The sequence below is a fragment of the Ambystoma mexicanum genome, chromosome 9 (genome assembly GCF_040938575.1).
Source record: "Ambystoma mexicanum isolate Mex_15411 chromosome 9, UKY_AmexF1_1, whole genome shotgun sequence".
NCBI classification, from domain to species: domain Eukaryota; kingdom Metazoa; phylum Chordata; class Amphibia; order Caudata; family Ambystomatidae; genus Ambystoma; species Ambystoma mexicanum.
The window spans coordinates 1507680590-1507707855 of record NC_090931.1 but is presented as its reverse complement, the minus strand read 5'-3'; the positions used below and the strand labels follow the sequence as shown (position 1 = coordinate 1507707855).

General features: G+C 45.3%; 1 pseudogene; it reads left to right on the top strand.

Annotated features, from left to right (window-relative positions):
* The window catches only part of LOC138487544 (zinc finger protein 271-like), a 120414-nt pseudogene that overhangs the window by 38674 nt on the left and 54474 nt on the right, over positions 1-27266 (top strand).

Genomic DNA, 27266 nt, shown 5'->3' with positions numbered 1-27266 from the left:
GGGGTCTTACCCATGTTGGTCATGTTCTATCCAGACCTAATTGGGGACCCTCAGTATTACTGATTGAATTAATAAAAAAAATCCAAAAGTTAGTCTGAAAAGAAACACACAGATGAGGAATAAGTTCAAGAAGTTATATTTAAAGGTGGAGTTGATTTTCACAAATAACAATACATAGCTGAGAAAATATATTGACACCCCTAAAGGTGAAGTTGCTTCTAAATTAAATCTAGTGTACCAAAACAAATCGTAATGAAAAAGACTACTATGAAGGAGTACACGTAATACAAAAACATAAAAAACAATATCTAATTGGACATGGTTACCAAAAAATGACAGTTAGGTGCTTTGTGATTTACTGTTTAAGAATTCTAAGTTTTAACCCTTAAGTGCTCACCAGTGAGAAAGGTTTGCTGTTGCATGAATTACAGAGAACACACATAGTATGGAGTGCAAGCTAGGATCCCATCTATCCTTTGAATCGGAGTTCTTTAATTCATATGCCACCAGATAGTCCAACTGACAAAGATCCTACCAAACGGTTGACATAAGCATTCTATGTTTCATACTCTGGAGTGAGCAGTGGTATCGATTGTTTTCACCAAAAGACACTCTTTGCCGACGCTGCAGGGGTTAGACTGGATACGTCCAGTAGATAAATGCTGACATTCTCTCCCGAGTCCACGAAATAGCTCTAAGGCTGACAACTTTGAATTCCCCCTTGCTCAGTGTGTGTTTCGGAAGCAGATATACAACAGTCCAAGTAGAATAAATGCAATCTGTGAGTGTTCGTATTAGCCGCCTTCTTCAGGGCGAGGTAAATGACCCCTGTAAGAGGAAAAAGGTCCCCCTTTAGTTCTGTTTCCTTCACGGACACTTAAAGGCATCAAGTAATAGTTTTCCAAAGGAAGTAAACTCATGAACTTTACATTTCGTGGGCAAAGGGAATTGTGGGAAGAATTTGTTAACGCAAACAGACCGTGGTGAGGGGAAAGAAGTTCAAATCGACTCACCATGGAAATCCTAGAAGTGTTCTTCACAAGAAAACGCCCCCGGGTAGCTGCTCTCATCTCGGGCTGCCTCTGTAGTGTTTGTTCATAAGTAGCTCTAAACTGATAGATCCGAGTAGCACCGTCAGTTCAGTAGGCAATGCAGGAAGTCGGCTAGTCCAAATTCCCTAAAATAAGGCAGGTGGTATGATGAGTTATTGATCATACCGTCCCGCATTGGTGTACAGACTGCATCTAGGTGCTATATATTGTCTCATATAGTTCTTACATTGTATATTACCTGTATGTGCACTTTTGTCATGCCCCATGGAATGCTCCAGCCTACATCACTGAGGAGGTAGTCCTTTGTTTTGTGTATTGCATGCGCAGGAAGCACTTGTTCAAGGTCCCACAGTGCTTCTTTCCACGTGCTAGAGACAAACAGAAAACAAAAGGGAGAAGAGGGGTGGCATAATGTGATGAATGCTATTGGTTGTGTGCTGGTATCCATTTCTAATCTAGATTCGCCTATCCCACTTGTCAAAGTGGGGTCAGAAGCCCAAATGCAGGCTACAGCATAAATACCAGAAGCATTTACCTTTGTATGACGCCTGCCGGCGCTGGAAAGAGTTAGATCCAGCACAATGGTGCCGAGCAGCGCGCAGTCTGTGCTCTAGTACACCGTGAGGAAAATCTGGGCTAATCTGTACAGGATCCGCAGGCAACGCTGCGAGTGGAGCTGATCCTATGGAGAGTCAGCTGAGAGGAGGTTGAAGTGCAGAATGGGTCTATGGCGGTGCACCGGCCGGGTCCCTATGTTTTTCTGGGTCTGTGTGTGTGGCATCCAATCAGGTGAGCGATGGGCGGAGCCTGATTGAACGCCACAACTGAATGCAGAAACTGAAACCCGCAGAACGGATGACCAATCGAGGGCCGGCTGAGTATACACGTCAGAGTGGGCGTGTGTGCACTATCCAATCAGGTGGACCCGCCCATCGTACCTCATTGGATGTTCCGTTTGGAAATGTTAAACAGTTGCTCGGGTGCTTTTAAGGAAGTGTTAGTCCTCAAAAGCGTCCATCGTGGGTCCCTTTTTAGGCGCAGGTGGAAGGTAATAAAATGAGTTCATTGATGTGAAAGAAAATGGCAAAGAATGCACAAAATCTTTCACTCGTAAAAATTGCTTACATTGTAAGAAACGTGGCAATGAGGACAGCATGTAGCGGAATGATTAGGGGTGGGACCCATGTCCCCCCCGGAGTGGCCTCTGGCAGTAAGTACCGTCCACATCAATACCAATCACTCCACTTAGAGATTATTTTATCCCTCCTCCCAGGTGAAACGGATTGAGAGTTAGCTTGGTTCGGAGACATGTGAAGGTTTTGTATACAACACAGTTGGTTTAGTAGTAACAATTGTAAGAATATTAGTGCTTACACTCGTTTCTCTAAGGTTAGTTTGGGGTCCCGCTGTGGGCTCTTCCATTTCTGTGTTCTAATCTTTCACTCATCCAATTGAGTAGAGCCTCACAGGGAGATGGTACTACCCTAACTGATATTCAGCTGGCCATGGTATAAACCCACCCAACGATCCTAAGCACACACCCAGTTTCCATTCAATCACAAGTTACCCCTTTTAATGTACTGTCCATCGTTTCCTATACCATGTCCAGGCCCTGACATCACTGGTGGTGACTAAGTTAATCGGGTTTTTCATGGATAGTATAGTGTGCACAATTGAATCGGATTCTCTTCTAACTGCATTAGCTCAAGCAAACACAAACAAGCAAATTAGCAGTGTAACGGGACCTACATTGCAGGGTTTACTGCCCTTTTGCAGTGACTCATGCTCCCACGTTAGGTACCCCTGAACCTTTACTGCAGAACTTGAGACGAGAAGCATAAGGAAGGACCCCTTTCATCTTGGGGCCAGTGCTGCATTTTTCTTGTCCACCTTTATCAGGACACTGTCACCGGGCTGTAGGGAATGACCTGGAGAGTCTGGTTCCCGTGGAAGAGCAGCCTGAACCTGATTATGAATGAGATTGACATAATTAAAGACTTGACATTGAGTGGAAGGAGGGGGTCACCTAAGACCCCCCCCCCCCATTATTACCATGCTTTCCCGAGTGGGCCCAGTCATGGCTGCTTCAGGTCCAGGGCCCTGGGGCACTCATGTGGGAACACCTCCGGGGACAATCGCCCCTTTCGTACAAATACATCCATGGGTGCCGCCATATTCCCGTGCATACCCTTGTACAGCGAGATCAGGACTCCATTTTGTGACGTGGAGACTCCATTTGCAACTAGCAAAAGTCCATTCAGATTTCACCCCAGTCTGCAGCACACGGTCAGCGCGGCTCTCCTCCCACCTCCTCTCTGCCGTCCACATAACCTCCCGGTTCCCATGAGAAGGATGGCAGCAGGAATGCAACAAAATCCACACTATCACTTGCCATCCAACTCCCTCCAGTGATTCAGATGCAGCCCAAGGGGAGAAGGCTAGAGCCAAGGCTATCTGTCTCTGTAAACCTGCCCTGCACCCCACAGACCCTGGCCATAAAAACCTAATCCCTGTGTACCCCAGAGCAACGTCCACAACGAAAAGAGACCCTTAAATCGGTGAACGTATTTTCCCTTCTAACCTACATGAGCGAAAGGATGCTTTCTTATCGTGTGTGGAGTTCATATGAACCTGCAGATACTTTAAAAAGCTAATGAGTAAGCAATGTAAATACATATACGTCTGCCACTGAAAGTTCCTATGCTAACCTGTTATATTGAAGGTAGAATGTATGTTAATGTTGAAATATTTACATGACTAATTGTAATCTCATAATGAGTAACAAACCTTAGATCTGTGCAAGCTCCCACAATGCTACCTCACTGTTGATAATGTAGAATGTAATTGTATGCACACCGCTAGAAAGCCTCATATGAACCTTAGTCGCACTCGACTGCCCTTGTTGCGTGGTTATTTGTCAGCAAATTCTCTCTTACCATCCCCTGTTATAGTGTTGCGACATTGCCCAAATTGTATGGAGTTAAAATATGTCATGTGTATTTCACTCAAACAATGAACCAGTCTACTTATATATATATAAGTAACCTGTTATGTATAAATATAAAGGCCTCCAGTCATTACGTGGTGTGAGACCACACGCCCTGAAAGGGGGGCCTGATCCCATCCCATATCACCCTGACCTCATAAAGAGTTATGTTGTTTTGACACCTAGTCACCTAAGCCCCTCTAAGGAAGTCTAAGATGAAATGTATTTTTTTGTAATCGAGTCACAGCAACCATATACCCCAACCTTCCCCTTGTCAATGTTGAATGAATACCCCCGACCATACATTGACCCTACAAACCTCACCCCCAACTCCATATTCGAATATGCTTGAACAAGAGTGATATCCTTGATGGAAATGTATAATTGATGTTCAGTAATGAATAAGCATGTCTTATTTTTACACATGTAAACTGTTGGCCTTGCCGCAGGATGAACCAGTCAAACGTATGAATGGATGAGAATGTGTGGCCACAAGGGCAAAAGTGTTAGAGATAGAATATCAATGTGTCAATCCATCGAATGTCGGATTGATGAGCCCAGCTGAATGTTTGACCCCACAAACCACATCATCTCGTCACATGCCTGTGGACCAATCGGCCATCACCAACCATATAGCACCCATAGGTGCCTCCTCTTAGTGACCAATCCCAATCTACCATGTGCCCCTTAGGCCTTCCCCTTGCTGATGACCTAACATGTGTATAAAAATAATATTCAACATGTTTTCTGCAGAGCGCTCTTGGCGTGAGCAGAGTAGATTCTGTTTGCCCTAACTTAACTAAAAAGCCTTTAATCGTACTCTCACTTGGTCTTCTTCCCTCCTGGGATGTATCTTTATTGACTCTGTTGGGCGATTTACCAGCAGGCCTTGGGGGCCTCTCTCCTTCATTGGTGACCCCGACGTGATAGCGTTCTTTCCCGTCCTAGCATGAGACGCCCCCTTGCTTTGACCCTGAGTGCGCTCCCTCAAGAGCTAACTGCCAATGGCAACCGGTGCACCTAGACGTGCGCACACGTCTTAACAAAACCCATATGTACCACTCGCCGGAGCCGGGCGTGGTCTTTGAGCGAGGAGCAGCGCCCGCCGATCGGGTCCGGAGGGTCTCGGATCAAGACGGGCACGTGAGTATTAAGTGCGAGTGATATTAAAGGCACGGGTGGGAGTAGGAGGTCTTGGGATAAAAAGACATATTTTGGGTGACACCGAGGGTGTGTAAAGGTGAATCAAAAAAGGGGTAACGGGGGTTTTGGGAGCCTGGGGTCTTTCCCTATTTTCCATACTATTCTTATCCTATCGCATATGGCCATTAGGACGATAATGAAGTAAAAGGGGACAAGAAAGTATAAAGGGATCCTATCTCTGTGGGGAGTTGAAGGCGGTGCCGCATAGTGCTATCTCGACTAGTACAGGATATATGGGTGTAAGAAATTGAAGTGAAAAGAGAGGTATTGAAGAGGCCAACAGCTAGACCCGTAGTATTAGGTAGAAATGCTTTTTTTTTCTGATCTTTATCGTACTTGCTCTCTCTTTGTCCTTCCCAAGTGGGTGAACTGGTGCAAGGTAAAGGTTGAAGATAAAAACATTAAAAAAAGGGAGAGGGTGGAAGTGGGGGATGGTGGAGTGTCATGTTTGTGTCTGTTTTCTGTTGTCTATGTGAAATGTTAAACGTCTCTTTTTCTATGTGAAATGATTATTTGTGTTGCATAAAGTGAAAAGCAGGCTTGGCGATTTACGAGGAGAGTTCACTGTTTACAGTGTAAAAATATCAAAAGGTGACTAGACAGTCAATAGTGGTTCATGAAAATTGTAACACAGGTCAAATCGGGTATATGAGAAGTGAGTAGGTACAGAGCAGAACCCTCATGTAAGGTGTAGTGAGAGTGAAGTACAATGGGTGCAGAAACACCCCTCGCGCATATTTGCAAAACGCTACCAGGGTATGCAGAAAAGATAATGAAATACCATGAGCAGTTGGTCACAGAGTTGAAGGGGGAAGGAGTACCCCAAGTCTGGCCTGAAAGGGGGGGGGGGTCCTTCGACAAAGAAGTGTTAGATATGGTTGCCACTTGTTTATCAAGTACAAGGGGAAGCAGCTGCACAATAGGAGAGAAATATTGGACCTGTGGCGCCTGTTCAAGGAGGTGCCCCCAGGTAAAGATAGCGAGCAGAATGCATCTCCCTGACTACAGCTGGCAGCACAGAGCCCACTCAAGATGAAAAGAACATAAAGGTTGCACATGTCTACCCCTTATTGTCAAAACCAGTGCCTGCAGAAGGGTATAGTGACCCTGTGTACGTAGCACAGCCTACAGCCCGCCTATACACAAGCCATCCGCCACTGCACCACCCCCATATGAGAGCCAAAGTATAACAAGACCCCAAGACACCTCAACAGTTGACATTGAAAAACTAGCTCAAGATTTAGAATCACAGCTCACAATGGCCCGCACAGAACTGTCCTGTATAAGGGCACTGGGGGAAGGCAGAGGGACCTCCACCCCACGGGCGGATTGAGACGATACTCCCCCTGCCGAGTGTGGGAACAGAGGAAGATGGATGGGAGAAGGGAGAGAATAAATGACACCCAAATGCGAATAATAGACATAAATACTGCAGACAGCGAACGGGAGGCAGAGGAAGGGAGGGGCAATGTCAGACCGAGAGGAAGAGTGCTGGAGCGACATAGAAGAACAGGAGGAGGAGGAGGGCAGAAGGTTAGGAATTGCCACTGCCGGTGCATCGTTTGGAGAAGGGTTGTCTCCTGTAGAAGAATGGACAGGGAGGCTGAGAAAAGGGCAAGGCGTATGGCAGTGGTTGGAAAGAAGTGGAGTACCAAAAGAGGGGGAGGAGAGGAAGTGTACAGCTGCCCCTGATGCACCGGGGGGCGGGAAGGCCAAACTACATACCATGGGCTCAAATTGACAAGGCCAACTTGCTTAAACAGTTACCCCCACTCTCCGGAGGCGCCAGCAAGTGGATTTATGCGTTCGAAAAACACACGGCGGGAGTGCCCTTGGCAGTGGGGGATGTTGAAAGCTTGCTTGTGTCTGCAGTGGGAGATCAGGCTAACAGGGTCTGGGCAAAGGCGGGGTTCCCAGGAATAATGTTAGATTGTGACTGCCATGATGGGGCCTCGTTCAACACAGTGCGAGCGCACGTGTGGGATGCGTTGAGGGAAACATTCCCAGACACTCCCGATTTGCAGTCAGTGATGCAATGCGCCATGAATGATGAGAAAGATGCAATGTCTTTCTCTGGGTGCAGGACATATGGAGAGCGGAAACGGGTAGGGGCCGGGACCAATCAACGTCCCTGTTTTACTTCATTATTAAAAGAGGGCTCCCAAAGGAAGTGCAGAAGGCCCTTGATAAAATAGCCGGGATAGAAGCCAAGGCGTGGCCTGAAATCCGAAGCATCATAGTGCACCACTGCAGGAGGATTAAGGAGAAGGAGATAGCACAGCAGCGGTTGGCAGACAAAGCTTAATTAGTACAGTGCAAGTTGCTGAAGGTCAGTGCAGTGGTAGCTACCAGCGCGGCAGGAAAGGAGCGGGAAGAGTAAGACGGTCAGAGGGGGAATACCAATGCAGATGGTGGACAATTGGACAGGTAACAGTCAGAAGCAGTGGGCAGGAGAAAACCAATATAAGGGATGAGGGACAGCAGTGGCAATCGAGAGGGGGGCGAGGCAACAGAGGGGAATCCAGGGGGTCGAGAAGAGGAGGTGCAGGATATGGAGCGCCACAAGGGGGAATGCAAGGACAATGTTGGCAGTGCGGGAGGTGGGGCCATTTTATGCGAGAATTTCGAAGCAGGCCAAACAATTCATACACAAACGGACATCTGCACCCAGGAAGCCCGTACGGGCTGCCGATGGGCGGCGGTAGGAGAGATAGCCAACCCGACCCTAGGTACATGAATGAGCATCCCATGCCCCCTCAGGATATGTTCTCACACCCCCAGTGTCATGATCATGCCACCCATGTGCGTAACCAGACTTATGCCACCATTGCCAATGGGGCCCCAGTAGCACCATGCAGGGGAACCGCAGTGGTAACGGGGAATGTTTTTGACGTAGATGAACTCCCGTGGCACTCAACATAGGGCAGCCCACAGAGAGCACTTGCGTGTCCAGTACTATCGATAACCCGCGATGCAGCAGAGGAACCACTCGTAGGGGCAGCGATAGGAAATATTTATTTTCATGGTAGACTCGGGAGCGGGAAAGTCGTGCCTCAAGGAACGCAGGTTTATGCTTTCTAATAACTTTGGAAACGCAGGGGTTCTCTGGGGTGGTGGTCGAGGTTCCATACACAGAAGAATTGGACATAACGGTAGGGGGAAAGACTGTATGTGCCCCCCTATTACGAGGAATCACCCATCAACCTGTTGGGAAGGGACCTTCTCAGCAAACTCAATATGTCCATCTCGTTTACAGAGGGAGAGCTAGTGTGCTCCACGCCAGGCATATGTACAATTTGTGCAATGTTCGTGATACACGCACAGGCAGACTTCCCGCAAACACGAGACATACCAGTGAATCCTGACATGTTCATACAAGGGCTGAGAATACTAACACGAGTGGTGCCGGAATTGAAGAATAACAAATGGAGAGTGCCTTCAGAGGTCATCTTTCGTCCAGTAGCAGACCCAGAAATAGTGCCAGGATCCATCGTATCCCTAGACATACACACCATGCAGGTATCAGCCCCGAGGATAGCAGTGATAGCAATGGAGATGCAGGGATGCCAGTGGAGATCAGTATTGTGCATCAATGCCAATAAGGCCCTGTGAAATTTAATTGATTAAGAACTTTTTGGTGACACAGAAGACGCCGGGAAAATAGTAATGGAAATTGCAATCCCTTGTGACATCATGATTCAAAGACGAGAAGTACAGTTACCCATTGTATCAATGATCAAAGCCCCACCAGCTTACTTTGAAGAAGACATGTCCCTAGTGCCGCAACAACTGTGGACAACAGGCCCACACGATGTAGGCCTGCTACATGAAGTAACACCAGTGAAGATTAAACTCAAACCTGGAGCTATTCTACCCCGGGTGAAACAATACCATATATCCAGGGAAGCTGAGGGGATAAAAAAAATACAATTTATGCACTAATGGTAAAGGGCATAATGGTTCCTTCAAGCTCACCTTGTAACACCTGCATTTACCTGATTAAAAAAGCAAAGGGCGGGGCATGGAGGATGATCCAAGATTTACGCCCCCTCAATGACGTAGTACAGAAAGAGTTCCCTCTTCCAAATCCTGCTTCAATACTATGCAGCATTCTGACAGAAGCCACCCACTTCACGGTGGTGGACCTGAAGAATGTATTCTTATCAATTCCACTCGATCGAGGTTCTTGGTACTTGACAGCATTCACGTTGGGGGGGAAAAAGGTATGAACATTGCCGACTGCCCCAAGGATATTGCGAGAGCCCTAGCATTTTTAATAGAATACTGCATGAAGAGCTCGGGAACATACACACAGCGAGCTCCATAATTCAGTATGTAGATGATCTGTTGGTCTGCGGGAGAAATAAGAATGAATGCAGAGAAGATTCAATCATCCTGCTGACGCACCTGGCCCAGAAGGGGTACAAGGTAGACAGGCAGAAGCTGCAATATTGTCTAACAGAAGTACTGTATCTAGGATAACCGATTTCCAGAGACGGTATAAGAATCATCCCAGACAGAGCAGCAGCAATAAAAGCAGTGAAAGAGCCTAGTACGGTAAAGGAGATGCAGAAGTTCCTGGTATGTGTAATTACTGCCGAGCATGGATACTAGACTACGCATCATACACAAAGCCCCTGCTACAGGCACTCCAAGAAGCACAGAGGGAGAACACCAAGTTGCAATGGACACAAGAAATGCACACAGCTTTTGACACACTCAAGGAGCTGATAGTCTACTGCACCGGTTCTTGGTAACCCAAACTATGAGCAGGAATTTTATCTTTTCTCACACTGCAACGGCTCATTCATGACAGCCGTACTGACACAAAAGACATCCCTAGGCCACAAACCCCTGGCATTCTATAGTGGAACACTTGACGGAGTGATGCAAGGACACTTGGCTTGCAAACAGGCTCTTGCAGCCGCCGTGTTCGCAATGGAAAAGAGCTCTACTATCGTGATGGGATGCTCCGTCACGTTATACGCTCCCTGTTCCCCATATTTGAGAGATCAAAAAGTACGCTGACGACCCAAAGAGCTACAGCATATGAACTAATCATTTCCAGTGCCAATATTCACATAGTGCGGTGCAAAAGTGTAAACCCAGCCACGTTCATCACAGAGGCATGCACGGTAGAAGACCTGCAACAGCATGATTGTGCCACACATACAGGGAATGAGAAGATACACAAGGCACATGAAACTGCACTGTCGGAAAGAGAAGTTTACTTTGTGTACGGGTCTGCCTCCATAGATTGTGAAACGGGAGAAAAGCATGTAGGAACAGCAGTAGTGTGGGTGGAAGATGGGGAGTTTCAAGTGATTGTGCAAAAGAGGTTGCCCCCACATTTTTCAGCGCAAGCAGCAGAACTAGTAGCATTGATAGAAGCACTCCACGCAGCAAAAGGATGTATGGTCACCATTTACACAGACTCCGCATACATGGCAACCACGGTACACGGGGGACTAGCGGGGTGGGGAAGAAGGGGATTCAGGAGAACTGATGGGTCCCCAGTACAATGTGCAGCATTACTAGGAGATCTGAATGACGGCCTGAAGGAACCCACACTCGTCGCGGTCGTGAAATGTCAGGCCCATACCCGAGGTGATGACGTCATCTCATTAGGAAACGCGGACGCTGCTGCCAAAGAAGCCTCCTACCTACCTGACAGGTGAGTACATATTGCAAAAGACAGTAGAAGAAACACAACCCAAGGGCTTTAACTCATTGCCAGTTTCCCAAATAATTGAGCTCCAGCACGATGTATCTGGTGAAGAATAGGAAAAATCACCCACTGATTTGCTGTGGAGACAAAACGTCACAGGCAAGGTAGTAATGCCAACAAAACTGCTAGAAGTGGCATTTAAGCAGTTGCATTTTCCAGCCCACAACGCAACGCAACGCAACACAACACATCATTGCAGACATCCAGGAAAACTGGTTCGCCCCTGGATTACAGGAACATGTCACAAAGCTAATAATAGTGTATTACCTGTCAAACATACAATTCTGGCATGACACTATGAACACTCAGAGGAACACTACCAAGACCCGAAGGGCCCTTCAGAGAACTACAAATAGATTATGCCGACATGGGAGAGCAGTATAATGGGGCCAGATACTTTATCGTGTGCCCATTCTCCCGGTGGGTGGAAGCAGGACCTGTGCCCACCCAGACGCATGATGTGCAGCTAGATTCCTAGTGAGAGAGGTGTTTCCTCGCTGGGGCATTTGCGATGTCATATGCTCCGACAACTGAATGCACTTTGTAAATGACATGTTCAAGCACATTACAGCAATGTTAGGCATAACACACAACCTCTGCACGATTTATCATCCACAATCGAACGGCTTTGTAGAAAAAATGAACGGATTGCTCAAGAGTAGACTGTCTAAACTGTGCCACACACTCCAGAAGAACTGGGTGTAGTTTACTCCTAGCGCTTTTTGAAATGAGGAAGCCAACCTAGCAAGGACCACTACCTGTCACCACATGACATTGTGAGGGGTAGGAGAATGCATACGGCCCACTCACCCCTGCGCAGACAGTCGGACGCACATCAAAGTGCCACAGTTCTTCTAGGTGAATAATTCCCTGAATACCTCAAACTTGACGAAAGCAGCACGCGCAATAGCAAAACACATAGCACCCCCTTCACACAAGCTACGCCAACAGGCACAGCAACCCCCACCGCAGAAAACAGACTGCCAGCTGATGACAGGTGACATGGTATACATCAGAAGTTTCGTGAGGAGATGAGATTCCATGGCCCATATAAAGTGATCTTTTGCACACCGACGGCTGTTAAAGTAGAGGGACTGCGGTAAAGGGTGCATTTGACAGATGTGCGCAGGGCCCATGGAAACATAGATGATCAGTACGCCCAAGAAAGTGTAGGAGAGGGTAGCACTCAAACGTAATACTTGGGATGTGGTAAGAAACTGGTCTCGCATCGAATATCAGAGGGAACTCTGGGACAATGAGATGTGTAACTATTTGTGTAAATGTGGCAACAATTTTTTATGATGAAACGAGACAAGGTTAATGAAAATGGCCTCATCGCACATTTCGTGACTTAAAATATGATGTACAATAATGATGTATAAATAACCCTTTTTTTTTGCCTTTAGTAATAAAATGGCACAAGTATCCCATGCACTTCCCTCCCCAGACATACGATGTGGGGAGGAGAGATGGACAGACACGGTATGGACAATGAATGCATAAAATGTAATTACAATAATGATAAAAGTTACATGTGAAGTAATGACATTAGAGAAAAGGATTGAATGTCCAATTTATGGTTGTAAATAACGTATGCAATGCTATGCATGGTTAACAAGTGCTTGTGTCTCATTTATTAGGAATATCACTGGGCATGGACGAGCCTCCAACGACAACTAGTAGTAGTGTAGATAGGGGTAGACGGAGGAGAGAGTTATATCCTAGCTATTTGTATGAATGTGTATTGTTTTTGTGTGCAGTGGTGTTGTTTTCAGTATTTGGTCTGTTTTTGTATTGGGTCATAGTGTATATTTCAATTGATGCTGGCCAGGGGGGCATGGGCATGGAGACAATAAAAGACGGGACCCACCGAATTTGGTATGGGGCAAGGTTAATATGGGGTCATTGGACTCCAGAAAAAGAACAGAACAATACTGTTAATTTAAATATAACACATACTACAACAACGCAGGCCACAACACCAACCCAACAGATGAATGATTGAACAATGAACGATAAAACACCATCGGAACTCACATGGGCGCAGAACCATCCATACCTCACCACTGTGGCAATACAAGAAATAAACAGGCACCCTGGCCCAACTATTGGAGGAGGGGGTAATGAAGACAGAATGATCTCAAGTACTAATGACAGCTTTCTTTTTGTTGTAGTAAAGGAACAGGGGTGGGGTCTGAAGGTGACGGGTTTAAAAGGAGGGAAGCAGAGACAGACGATTGGGAAGAATAAACGTTTGGCTTGGATACAGTTGACAACCCTCAGCACCCCCATCAAACAAATAAGTGGTATGCCAATAGGACCCACACGGCCCAACAAACGACTGATGAGAGCTGCTATGTCTGCTCCCTCATACCTCAGGCACCCCTAAGGTGTTATTGCCACAAGAAATACCAGTTGTAGAGGCCAAATGTCTTGTACATCTTACGCTGTGCTGAATCAAAAATAAATTTGCACACGGTATCCTTTGAACTGTTACAGAATGAACGCACATGCTACTCCCGGCCACAAGGAGTAATTTGTGTGAAAGAACCTTTCCTGGTAATAAAGGGTATGTTGCACGCTGACAACAAATGCAGAAGGAAGAGATCCTGTGCAAGGCAGAAGCACTACGAGGCCTGTCTGAAGATACTCTCATGGGGTACAGAGGACATGCGCTCCCATATGGACTGAACACGTAAGCAAACTTACATGGGTCACCACCATCGAGAAGCCCTTCAAGTTACAGAAAAAACATTTCCTATGAATTATGCTTCCATGGAGAAGGGAAGGGAGACCTGGGAAGAAACGAAAACTTCAGCGAACACTCATACTTCCTGACAAGAAGAAAGGCACTGCAGCGTTATTGGACACTTACTGGGTTTGCGGTAACATGGCTTACCTGCACCTCCCGCAGTCATGGAAGGGAGCATGCTCTATGGCAACACTGCACTCCGCATGAATGGTAATTCCAGAGAGCCACATCAATGGGAAACGCAAACTTGCAGCGAGCGAAGATGCACCTTCCCCATCACCACTTGAGACAGCGCCAGCAGGTGCCTTAAATGAGGAAGGAGTGCAAGGCACATACAGGAGAAGGAGAAGGTCGTCCAACTATATCTCCGCCAAGTCATCTGAACTGCTGGCCCACAGACTATTCAGCTCTGTAGAGACATTGTTTGCATCCCTCGTTCCCAGCATCCAGGCAAAAGCCAACGCCAAGTGGCTGCAAATCACCAGCTGGGAGCTCATTCAATTGGCCAACGACACTGAAGAAGGGTTCGACGTTATCAAGGTACAACTCTGAGCCTTGCGATTGATGACGATGCAGAATCGATATGTATTGGATTTATTGACGGCAATCAATGGAGGTGTTTGCCGAAAAATCGGGAGCGCATGCTGCACATTTGTACCTTCTGCAGACACCGAGAATTGCTCACTCTCACAGGTGATAGCCAGGGTGCACGACCTTGGTGAACGAATGAAGGACGAAGGAGGGGCACAGCCTAGCACCTGGTTCCACAATCTGTTCTCGTGGGTGCCCTCCTGGCTTGGAATGACTGTTAAACTCCTCATAACCCCCATCGTCTTTTTACTCCTGATTTTATGTGTGCCAACTGGGACTTTGATGCTGCGCAAATGCAGTACCAAATGGCACGCTAATGATGGTGACAATGGGACGTGCAAGTGGTGTGGCACAAATAAAACATGAGGCGGAAGTACAAACAGGTGATGCCCCAGGTCCCAAATATAGAATGACTGCAATATGTAATACAGGGCATATAGTTGCTGGCCTATACTACACAACTGTAAAAGAACCTCACGAATTGTGTTGGTACAAGGAAGTATGGGTGGACTTGGAAGGTGATTGGGGGGGTGTATATATATGAGCTGCACCCCCGATGAATATGCTAGAAGAGGGCACAGCCTCAGAGCGGTGTGCAGGGTGTGGATGCCAATCAAGGGGACCCCTGCATGGGATGAGGCAGTGGCAGAGGAAGAAGAGCGTAAAAGGTTGGGACAGTTACATTATTTGTTACTTAAGTAACGAAAGGGGGGAAATGAGTGGAAGGAGGGGACACCTAAGATCCCCCCCCCCTTATTCAGATGCTTCCCGAGTGGGCCTAGTCATGGCTGCTTCAGGTCCAGGGCTCTGGCCCTGGGGCACTCATGTGAGAACACCTCCGGGGACCATCACCCCTTTCGTACAAATACATCCATGGGTGCCGCCATATTCCCGTGCATACCCTTGTACAGCGAGATCAGGACTCCATTTTGTGATGTACAGACTCCATTTGCAACTAGCAAAAGTCCATTCAGATTTCACCCCAGTCTGCAGCACACGGTCAGCGCGGCTCTCCTCCCACCTCCTCTCTGCCGTCCACATAACCTCCCGGTTCCCATGAGAAGGATGGCAGCAGGAATGCAACAAAATCCACACTATCACTTGCCATCCAACTCCCTCCAGTGATTCAGATGCAGCCCAAGGGGAGAAGGCTAGAGCCAAGGCTATCTGTCTCTGTAAACCTGCCCTGCACCCCACAGACCCTGGCCATAAAAACCTAATCCCTGTGTACCCCAGAGCAACGTCAACAACGAAAAGAGACCCTTAAATCAGTGAACGTATTTTCCCTTCTAACCTACATGAGCGAAAGGATGCCTTCTTATCGTGTGTGGAGTTCATATGAACCTGCAGATACTTTAAAAAGCTAATGAGTAAGCAATGTAAATACATATACGTCTGCCACTGAAAGTTCCTATGCTAACCTGTTATATTGAAGGTAGAATGTATGTTAATGTTGAAATATTTACATGACTAATTGTAATCTCATAATGAGTAACACACCTTAGATCTGTGCAAGCTCACACAATGCTACCTCACTGTTGATAATGTAGAATGTAATTGTATGCACACCGCTAGAAAGCCTCATATGAACCTTAGTCGCACTCGACTGCCCTTGTTGCGTGGTTATTTGTCAGCAAATTCTCTCTTACCATCCCCTGTTATAGTGTTGCGACATTGCCCAAATTGTATGGAGTTAAAATATGTCATGTGTATTTCACTCAAACAATGAACCAGTCGAATATATATGAGGCGGTAACCCGTTATGTATAAATATAAAGGCCTCCAGTCATTACGTGGTGCAAGACCACAAGCCCTGAAAGGTGGGTCTCGGCCCATCTCTGATCACCCTGACCTCATTAAGAGTTATGTTGTTTTGACACCTAGTTACTTAAGCCCCTCTAAGGAAGTGCACGTCTAGGATGAAATGTATTTGTTTGTAATACAGTCACAGCAACCATATACCCCAAGCTTCCCCTTGTCAATATTGAATGAATACCCCGACCATACATTGACCCTACAACCCTCACATACATTGACCCTACAACCCTCACCCCAACCTCAATATTCTAATATGTTTGAACAAGAGAGTGATATCCTTGATAGAAACGTATAATTGATGTTCAGTAATGAATAAGCATGTCTTGTTTTTACACGTCCAAACTGTTGGCCTTGCCGCCGGATGAACCAGTCAAACGTATGAATGAGAATGTGTGTCCACAAGGGCAAAAGTGTTACAGAGCTAGAATATCAATGTGTCAATCCATTGGATGTCGGACTGATGAGCCCAGCTGAACATTTGACCCCCACGTACCATATCATCTCGCCACGTGCCTGTGGACCATCGGCCATCACTGACCATGTAGCACCCATAGGTGCCTCCTCTTGGTGACCAATCCCAATCTGCCACGTGCCGCTTAGGCTTTCCCCTTGCTGATGACCTAACATATGTATAAAAATTAATTGTAACATGTTTTCTGCAGAGCGCTCTCGGCGTGAGCAGAGTAGATTCTGTTTGCCCTAACCTAGATAAAAACAGCCTTTAATCGTACTCCCACTTGGTCTTATTCCCTCCTGGGATGTACCTTTATTGACTCTGTTGGGCAATTTACCAGCAGGCCTTGGGGCCTCTCACCTTCAACATATTGCAATAATCGATCATCTAACAATTGTAAATCATTGGCACAGTTTTCCATGGTGTGTCAATAGGCAATATCGTGGGTCTTCCATAAAGGATTTCATATGGGCTCAAACCAGTTTTCCTAGCAGGAGTACTTCTCATACTAAAAAGAAATCAGTGGAAGGGCTTCTGGCCACTTCATCACGGTTTCTTGACACTTGCTGACTGGGGATGGTGTGGACAATTCAGAAAAGGCAAAGCACACAAGGAAGCAGCAGTTCCAAGATGGCAGTTTAATACAAGGAATAAAATGGTAAAACAGAAGCGGATCGCAGGGGGGGAGGGGAGAGAGCGCCTTTGACCTTTTCGATAAGGAATTGTTGCCCTTTTGAACTTTCCAGAATAAGCAACGCAAGACCAGGAAACAAGGCCGCAGAATCCTGTATTGTGTGTCGGAGGTACCCGGGGCTCTCTTGTGTCGATTGTCAAGGCGGGGAGAATTGTTTGTCGCTGTGGTACTGTCCTTGGCTCCTACAACAATGCAGTGCCAGTGAAGTCAGCACAGCCTATGAGTTGGGGAGACTGATAACAGACTGGTCTGGTATATGACCCACCTCAATTTACATTGTATAGTAGCCTGTCTGTTTTACCCTGCCCCCCGCCCCCACCCATTTGTACCCTATTTGTGTAAGGCACTTGGTTAAAATAAGGACTGTCGTCAGACATGAATGGGTTGTCTTCACTGTTATATGTACTATTTGCACTTATTTACGCACTTAGTGCAGGCCTGTATCATTCAGAAAGTCAAGGGCTCTGAATGATGGTTGTTTTTCCCCACTGCCTTTCCCCCTATCCCCCTTCCTTGAGTGCTTTGACGGACTCCCTTTGCCAAACTATTGAGTTGTCATTATTATTTGATACAAAAGTACGAATCTGTATCCCTATCTATCTTGAGGGTGCTGCGGCTCATCTTAAAGGGCTGTTTGGAGACCCCCAGTTCTATGGGCCGGCTGGGGTGCATCCAGCTCACTTGGTAGAGTTTGATGGTTAAAAGATTATATTAGACACCCATTGACCATCGACATAAGTAACTTTGGGTCCTCGGCAATATCACAAGTCCTTTGCCATCCAGCTGAGAGAACGAGCGGCTCCCCGTAGAAAGTGGCTAGTTTAGGTCTGAAGGAACCTTTGCTTTCACCCAAGAACCCCTTCCTACTTCTACAAGCAGCTGATCGGACGAACAGCACAGAGACGCGGTAACGGCGATCCCGAGCATCCAGAGAGGAAAAACATGCAAACGGTGAGTGAAAAAGACTAAATGCATTGGCAAAAAAGTTCCATGCCTTAGAACTAGTAAAGGGAAGGTAATGGAGGGAGGTGGGACAAAAATAGTGTCAGAATAAGAGTATAATATATATATATTGACTCGAGGGTGGCTGAGAAATAGAGAGATACCGGGAGTGACAGAGGTAAGAGTATACACCCATTTTCCTAGGTTTTAAAGAGCACTAGAAGAAGCCTTCATTTAAGGTCCTGAATTGATAGGATGACGTAGGAGACCAGAATCGATTAAAGGCAATCTGAAAGAAATGGGCTTTCTTTCTATGTCGGAATAATAATGGGGGCAGAATGCATTTTAGGAAGCAGATGGCATGAGATTTGTGTAGCCAGCCGGAGTCTGTCTTGTCTGTGTTTGTCATTTTTATTTTCCCTATGATGAAACAAAACCTGTTAGTCGCTAACAGGAGACCCACTGGCACACTCTTATGGGGATATAAATCCCGTAGTAACTCTTGCAATGGAGTTCTAAGACAAGAAATCCACATGTATTAACATCACACAAATTCAATATGTTAGTTGAATAATCATTTCATTTCCAACACAAACATACAAATAATTGTATATATGTGAAGACCTCTATTAAAAAAGAACAGGCACTTCACTAGTTTCGGTTTTCATTTTTTAGTATATATAACACAATAATGAATGATAAATAAAGAAGAAAGTCAGTTCTAAGACACCATTGGCATTACGATTTCACAATCTAAAAATTTGAGAATTAGTACATAATCCACTTACAGTGCAGTGGTAAGGTACATAATTGGATTATTATCACACAGTGGTATAGATGTGTCTCTGTAAAGAGTCTATAGTCTAACTCTAATAGGTTCCTTTTTGTGTATGCCGATGCGTTTCGGATAAAATCCGTCTTCAGGGCCTGGTGCCTATTGTTCCTTGTCAGATTTGATTCTGTTTTCAATGTTGTCACTCATATGAAACCTGAAAATAAATATTGGGGACTATTTTAATATTCTATTGTTGAATATAAGTTTTAATGTACCTCCTAGACCTTTGTCTCAAAACATTACTAACCTTAAAGTCTTGGCCATGTCTAAATCCAAGTCCCAAGTCACTGGTCTGGATTAGGATGGAGAGTTGGTTTCACATATGGAGTAAAGCGACTCACAAAGCTTGTAGCTGCAGGGTAAAGCAAAGGTGGTGAGACCGCCTAATGCCTGTAAGTAAAGTAGGATGTGTTAAATAGTGTAGTGTGATTCTAGATCACTTCTCAGAGGTGCGCCCGCAATCGCGCCTCCCCCTGCAAGCGAACGGCTACATGCTAGTAACAATACTCCATAGTGAAGTGGTCACAAGTACGTGCATCGTAATAGAAATCTAAAGTACTGATTAGGCTGCATGATAAAGACGAGCTTGTGTTCCACAATTGGATAATCACGAGCTCCTATATCCTAATTTTTCAAAATCTAAACATTGATTGGGCGTGTGCGCCATTGTAACATTTCGGGCCCTGCTCTGCAGGTGCACGGCCCGTTGCAAAACATTCAGGCGGTGTGCGTCCCCATTCCCCATTCCTCCTTGCCGTGGAGATGCGGGATGCGACTCTCTCGCTTCGGGGCCGAGTCACGTGGAAGTCAGCTGACGGCCACACACCGAGGCCACACCCCTTCGGAGAGGCATTCATAAACTCCAGCGGCGCATCGGAAGGCTGGTTCTAATTAGCGTTCCTCACCTTACCTAATTCAAACCTTGATTCTAGTTTGCCTGACTTTGGACCTCGACCCGACCTTGCTAATTGTCTACTCCCTTTGGATTTATCGAACTGGTCCAGGTTTCCGTACCATTCTTTTGGAGGTATTGCCTCTAATCTTCCGTGCCTTCTGCAGCGTTCTGGTCCCTCTATTTCTACACGCTGCCTTTTCTGCTGCTGTAAGTTCCGCACAGAGTGTCAGTACGTTTTATGACTCTCACCTCCCGCTGCCACAGGCAACCCAGTACCACCTCCATAACTGCTCTCCTGGAACTCGTGGGGCAGCCCTGTCAGCCTTAAGGTGAGAATCTCAGTCATTTATTTTTGCAACGCTCTAATACCTTTGCAATACGTTAATACCACCACTTAGCAAACCAAGGGGTGAACGTACTGTATTTCTAGACATTTATATTGGAAACTAATTTGCCTGCTGCCAAGTGGACCTTTTGGATTTCATCGCCTAGTAGAGACTTTTTCTGTGTTGAACAATATTTTGGAACCCTTGTGCACTGTGGACGCTATCCTGTTAGTGCACCATCCTGGCTCTAGTGTGCGTTCCGCTCGCCGCCCGGGGTACTTCCCTCTACTAACCTCCCTATTATTTTCTCCTGTCGTTGTTTCTCAACTACTTTGCCCTTCCTGCCTCAAGAAGGGTAAGAATTCAATTGGGTACTTATTTTAGGCATTATCCTATCACCTCAGGGGTTAACTGGTTCCTGCTTGCTTTTCTCTTTTCCCCAGTTGTTGGATAAATGGCAGATCCATCCCAATTGAATCCTAAGTTTCTGTTTAGGGGAATACAGGTAGATTAACATTCAGCTCCCAATTGTTCTGAAGGTATTTCCTTGCATCTGACTAATCTGTTGTCGTTTTCCTTTACAGTCTTGGCGTAGCGGTGTGGGTATCTCCGCTCTTTTGAGTAAAACACCATTCTGTCTGTCAACCTACACAGCAGAAGGGTATATTGCTAAAAAGAGTTCCTCAAGTTGAGGAGGCCTGGTTCTGGGTGTATTCCCTATCTGGGAAAAACACCACAGCTTGGGCTGAACTATTATCCGGAGCAGCTCCCTCTCATCTGTCCTTTGAGGTCGAGCATCTCCCCGGCCTGTTCAGCTATCGGTGAGTTACAGCCATGTCCTTCTGGAGGGGCTGCTGTAGTGGGAATGATTAGGTGTATAAGGTATATACCACTTTCCTATTCGATGAATTTAAGCATAGAAAAAGTTGCAGTGCTCACCTGTCTGTTGCAGGCACCGCTCGCCTGCAGCAATGAAGCTGTCCTGCGAACGCTACGCTATTTGTGTACTGTATGGTTGCCGGGTGACGCCCGCGCATGCGCAGTATGTCACCAGGAAGCCATCTTGGTGTGGGAGTACGTTCGGTTAGCAACATCTCACTTAGATACGGCTTGCCCAATTGAGGAACTACATCCCCCAAGAGTAAGGTAGGTCAAGTCTATGTATATTCGAGTTATTAGAGATGTGATGGGGCCCGCTCCCGAATAGAGTAGGTCGGGCAGTCTCAAACCCTGTCAGATCATAAAGTGCAAAAGGTATTGCCCGTTGCCAGGTTAACCTTGGGCAGCAGGGAGACTTAGGTGTATGTCATATGAGCTGAGCGTACCTGATACTGTCCTAACACTTATCTAAAGTGATGAAATTGACTGTGTATACATAGTCGATGACAGGGGGTGGGGCTCGCTCCCGAACAAAAAGTCGGTCGGGCGCCTGTCTCATTTAAAGATGTAGATGGTGTTATATGTCGACCGTATTGCGTCTGACACTGAGGGCACCTTAGTGCATGTCCTATGTAAAGAGCCTGATACGGTTTTGACATGTACCAGACTGGCTGTTACAAAAAAGGACCATAATGCAGTAATTGTTATTCATGCAGGAGAAACCATGTCCTGCAAAGACTCATGAATATATTTGGATTCAATACAGCATTGTAGATTACAGACCAGACATTTTGAAAGCAAAGAAAATCATATTAGGAAAAAGATCAATTTTAGTCTATTTTCCCAAAACGTGTTAGGTGATAGAGACTTAATCCTGTCACCAGGTTGCTAAACCACAATCCACAATACAAACATATCCAGAGGACCACCATCAGTGTTTGTAAAGATCAGTATTATAAAAGATATTTGTAAAAGACCTTACAGTACCAAAATATTGTTATTATGTACATAAGATGTATACTTGTAAACCAAGTTCATATTTGGAAATAAACAGAAGTAACTCAAACAAAACACATGAGGTCGCATTCACAATTCATCCCTCGCGGATATATACAATCGAGTAAGTCAATCCACAGTACTTCTCTCTGTAAAAGTTTCCTGTTCAAATCTCCACCCCTACTCCCCAATGTCACCTGTTCTAGAATAACACATTTCATTTGTGCAATTGTGTGACGAGCCTCAAGAAAATGCATTGCCACAGGTGATTTCTGATTTTTAGTTCTTATATTGTACTTGTGCTCTGTCCATCGAATCTTTGCCTTCCTTGTGGTCATGCCAACATAATAGTAACCACACAGACATTTAGTGCATAGATCACGTTTTTAGAGTCACATGTAAATGAATGCCTTAATGTGATGGGTTTCCCTGAATGTGGATGCATGATTGTGTTACCCGTGATTATGTTACTACAATGCTGGCAGTTGAAGCATGGTTGTGTTCCTTTAAAATGCCTCCTATCTGGACCGGTTGTGTGTACTTCTGCTTTGACCAGGCTGTTCCATAGGGATTTGTTATTGCAATAAGCAAATGTTGGTGGTTCCCTAAATAGAGTTTGTAGTGTTGGGTCCATCTGTAGCATGGGCCACTTCTTTTTAATGATCCCTTGGATCTTATGGCTCTGTGTGGAGTAAGATGTAACATACACCAGTGCTTCTCCTTGTTTAGGTGGTTTGGGAGTGAGGAGAGTCTCGATGGGATAAACTTTTGAAGCAATATCTGAAATGAGAGCGGGGTTGTATCCCCGTTTTTTAAACTTCAACTTCAGGGTGTTAGATTGTTGCCTGTCTTCTTCATTTCCTGAGATGTTTCTTCTATAGCGAAGGAATTGGCTTAACGGTACACTTTGGATTGTCCGTTTAGGATGAAAACTTGTAGCCATCAAAAGGCTGTTGCGATCCGTAGTCTTGGTATAAACTTTGGTTTCCAAAGAGTTGTTCTTGATGTAGATCTCAACATTAAGAAAGTGTATGTTGGTACTGCTTGTACAAGTTGTGAATTTAATGCGAGGATGCATATTGTTCATCATGTTGAAGAAGTTAATGAGCTCATCGTTTGGCCAGACCAGATTCTGAAAATGTCGTCAGACATAGGGCCTCATTACATGGATGGCGGTAAGGTTTACCGGTACCTATAGGGTACCAGTGCCGGTAAACCCTTACCGCCATACTACGAGGTCCCTCAGTGGGTCCCGTCCTTAACGTGTGGTCAGACCACACGTTAAGGACGGGACCCGCAAAGTGACCTCAGAGGTAATTGCGGTACTGCAATTTGCGGTCCTGTAATTACCGCCTTCCCCATTGAGCCCTATGGGGGCAGAAATGGGAATGGGGAAGTGCCATGGTGAATGGGGAATAACCGCCCCCCCTTGGAATAGGGCGGTAATTCCGCCATTCACCATGGCGGACTTGGTAAATTACCGGCGGCAACCATGGTGCTAATAGCGCCATGGTTACCGCCGTCCATGTAATGAGGCCCATAGAGTAAAAGGTGTTGTGCCCATCTTGGCGTACTAAGGACATTTTCATATTCCAAGTAGTACATAAATGTATTGGCATAGGTGGGTGCCATTGCAGCTCCCATACTAGTTCCTGATAGTGGAAGGAAAATTGATCTCCAAATTTAAAAAAGTTGTTCATTAGATCAAGTTTGAGCAGGCTAAGGATGAATAGTCTGTCTCCCAGACAGTTTGAGAGCGCAGTAATAGATACTCTACCGCTTCAAGGCCAGCCTCATGAACAATATTTGTGTAAAGGGATGTCACATCCATTGTGAATAATATATCCCGTCCTCCCATAAACTCAACGTTTTTCAATTTACTCAGAGTGCATGGTGTCACGTATGTACGTTTCCGTGTTCTGAATTAGTGGCTCCCGAACCCGATCCAAATATTGTGCCAATAGTTCCAATATGATGTTCGTAGCAGCTATGATTGGCCTTCCTGGTGGTTTATCAAGTCTTTTATGGATTTTCGGTAGGATGTATAATACCGGAGTAATTGGATATTGATTCCCCAGATATATTTGTGTCTTTGCAGAGAGAACCTCGCGTTCCAGTCCTTCATTCAAAACTCGCTGAATTAGGGTGCAGATCTGTTCCGTCGGGTCTTGTGGGATGTCCTTGTAGGTTCCAAGATCTGACAGTTGTTTCTGTATCTCCTCAAGGTAATCACATTTGTTCATGAGGACCAGGGCACCCCCCTTGTCCGCGGGTTTGAAAATGATGTCGTCGTCTGGCAGACTTTTAAGTACTTGTCTCTTCTGTTTTGAGAAATTACTGTTTTCTTGCTGTAAATGATAGTTTCTTGAAGTCCTCTAATACAGTTTTTTCAAATACTGACAGTACATGATTCTGTATAGGTGGGTTGAAAGTGCTTTTCGGTGATATTTCCAGGAATTCAGATGTTTCGTCGTCTTCCCCTTCCGCATCCAAGTCACTAAAGAAGACTTTCAACTTTAATTTTCTCATTAATTTATAAAAATCAATGTTTTCTTTTAGGAGATTACTGCTGCTTTCCGGGACAAGAGATTCCTTTTCTTAATACACCCATTTTGAAGCGGGACAGTACGTAGGAAGACATGTTGACAACTAGGTCTTCTTGTTCGTTTGTTTTTTCCTTTGGGGATTTTTTTTTCCCCTTGTGGTGGGGCCTTTTCTAAAAAAAAAAACACTCCCGCTAGTACTTGCTGTTCTTCCTGTTGCATTTGATGGTATGGTAGTGTCTTCCTCGTTATGCTCTGTGGTTGCTTCGAGTTCAGCACTCAAGGCTTCTAATGAGGTGGTCTCTGTTGTTTGTGCCTGATTTTGGTGTGTATTGTCTTGATTATCTATTGGGCTGATGTCCGTAGTACTGTTGCCAAGTATACACTATTTCCAATTTGTAGTCCTGAGTGTCTCTTCTAAACTTCCTTATTTTCTTTGTCTCCAGTTCCTGGTTGTATCTGTAGAGTTTATTTGTGTCCTCAAGTATCTGTTGTAGTTGTTGCGCCGTTATGCTTTTATTGATATCTGCTTTGATGGTTTCAATTTCCTGGTCTAGTAGGTCCAAGTTTTTGGCGAGTTCTTGTATTGTAAGTAGAATCAAATCTAAGCTACATTTATTGAGTATTTGCATCCATCTTTTTACAAACTCTGGGTTTTCCTTACATAGAGTAGGTTCAAGGTTGACCCTTAGTCCACGTGGGATCCCCTGGGCTTTGTGGTACTGTGCCAATGTAGTTGCATGTAGTTTAAGGTTAATCACACGTCGTATCTTCCATTCCAATTGCCTAATAAGATTTGCCCATGGTTTTAATTAAATACCTTTTGCACTTATCTGGCAGGGTTTGAGACTCCCCGACCAACTCGATTCAGGAGCAGGCCCCATCACATCTCTAATAACTCAAATATACATATACTTGACTTGACCGACCTGACCCTTGGGGGGGGGGGGGGGGAGGAGGGGGATGTAGTTCCTCAATTGGGCAAGCCGTATCTAAGTGAGACGTTGCTAACACAACGTGCTCCCACACCAAGATGGCTTCCTGGTGACATACCGCGCATGCGCAGGCGTCACCCGGCAACAATACAGTACACAAATAGCGTAGCGTTCGCGGGACGGCTTCATTGCTGCAGGCTAGCAGTGCCGGCAACAGACAGGTGAGCGCTGCAACTTTTTCTATGCTTAAATTCATCAAATAGGAAAGTGGTATATACCTTATACACCTAATCATTCCCACTACAGCGGCCCCTCCAGAAGGAAATGGCGCACACGCCTAATCAATATTTAGATTTCTAATAATTAGGATATAGGCGCTTGTGATTATCCTATTGTTGAACACAAACTCGTCTTTATCATGCAACCTAATCAGTACTTTAGATTTCTATTACGATGCAAGTACTTGTGACCACTTCAATATGGTGTATTGTTACTAGCATGTAGCCGTTCGCTTGCATGGGGAGCCGCGATTGCGGGCGCACCTCAGAAAAGTGATCTAGAATCACACTACACTATTTAACACATCCTACTTTACTTACAGGCATTAGGCGGTCTCACCACGCTTGCTTTACGCTGCAGCTACAAGCTTTGTGAGTCGCTTTACTCCATATGTGAAACCAACCCTCCATCCTAATCCAGACCAGTGACTTGGGACTTGGACTACTTGGATTTAGACATGACCAAGACTTTAAGGTTAGTAATGTTTTGAGACACAGGTCTAGAGGTACATTAAAACTTATATTCAACAATAGAATATTAAAATAGTCCCCAATATTTATTTTCAGGTTTCATATGAGTGACAACATTGAAAACGGAATCAAATCTGATAAGGAACAATAGGCACCAGGCCCTGAAGATGGATTTTATCCGAAACGCGTCGGCATACACAAAAAGGAGCCTATTAGATTTAGACTATAGACTCTTTACAGAGACACGTCTATACCACTGTGTGATAATAAACCAATTATGTACCTTACCAATGCACTGTAAGTGGATTATGTACGAATTCTCAAATTTTTGGATTGTGAAATCGTAATGCCACTGGTGTATTATAATTGACTTTCTTCTTTATCATTCAATATTGTGTTATATATACTAAAAAATGAAAACCGAAACTAGTGAAGTGTCTGTTCTTTGGTAATAGATGTCTTCACATATCTACAATTATTCGTAAGTTTGTGTTGGAAATGAAATGATTATTCAACTAACATATTGAATTTGTGTGATGTTAATACATGTGGATTTCTTGTCTTAGAACTCCATTGCAAGAGTTACTATGGGATTTATAGTGCGCCAGTGGGTCTCCTGTTAGCGACTAACAGGTTTTGTTTCATTTTTTTCCCCTATTACAGTCTTGGGTGGCTGAGACTGTTTGACACATACGCACCTGAAATAACTTTATATATGTACCTACACTGAAGGATTGAATTGGTGCATCTCGCACTACTAGTAATAATCACGGTATAATTTGTTGCGCCCCTCTACTCCCTCCAGTCCACTTTTTTCCCCTATGATGTCATAAAATAGAAAAACTTTTTAAAAATAGCATGAAAATTGCGCGATTGAATAGACAAAAT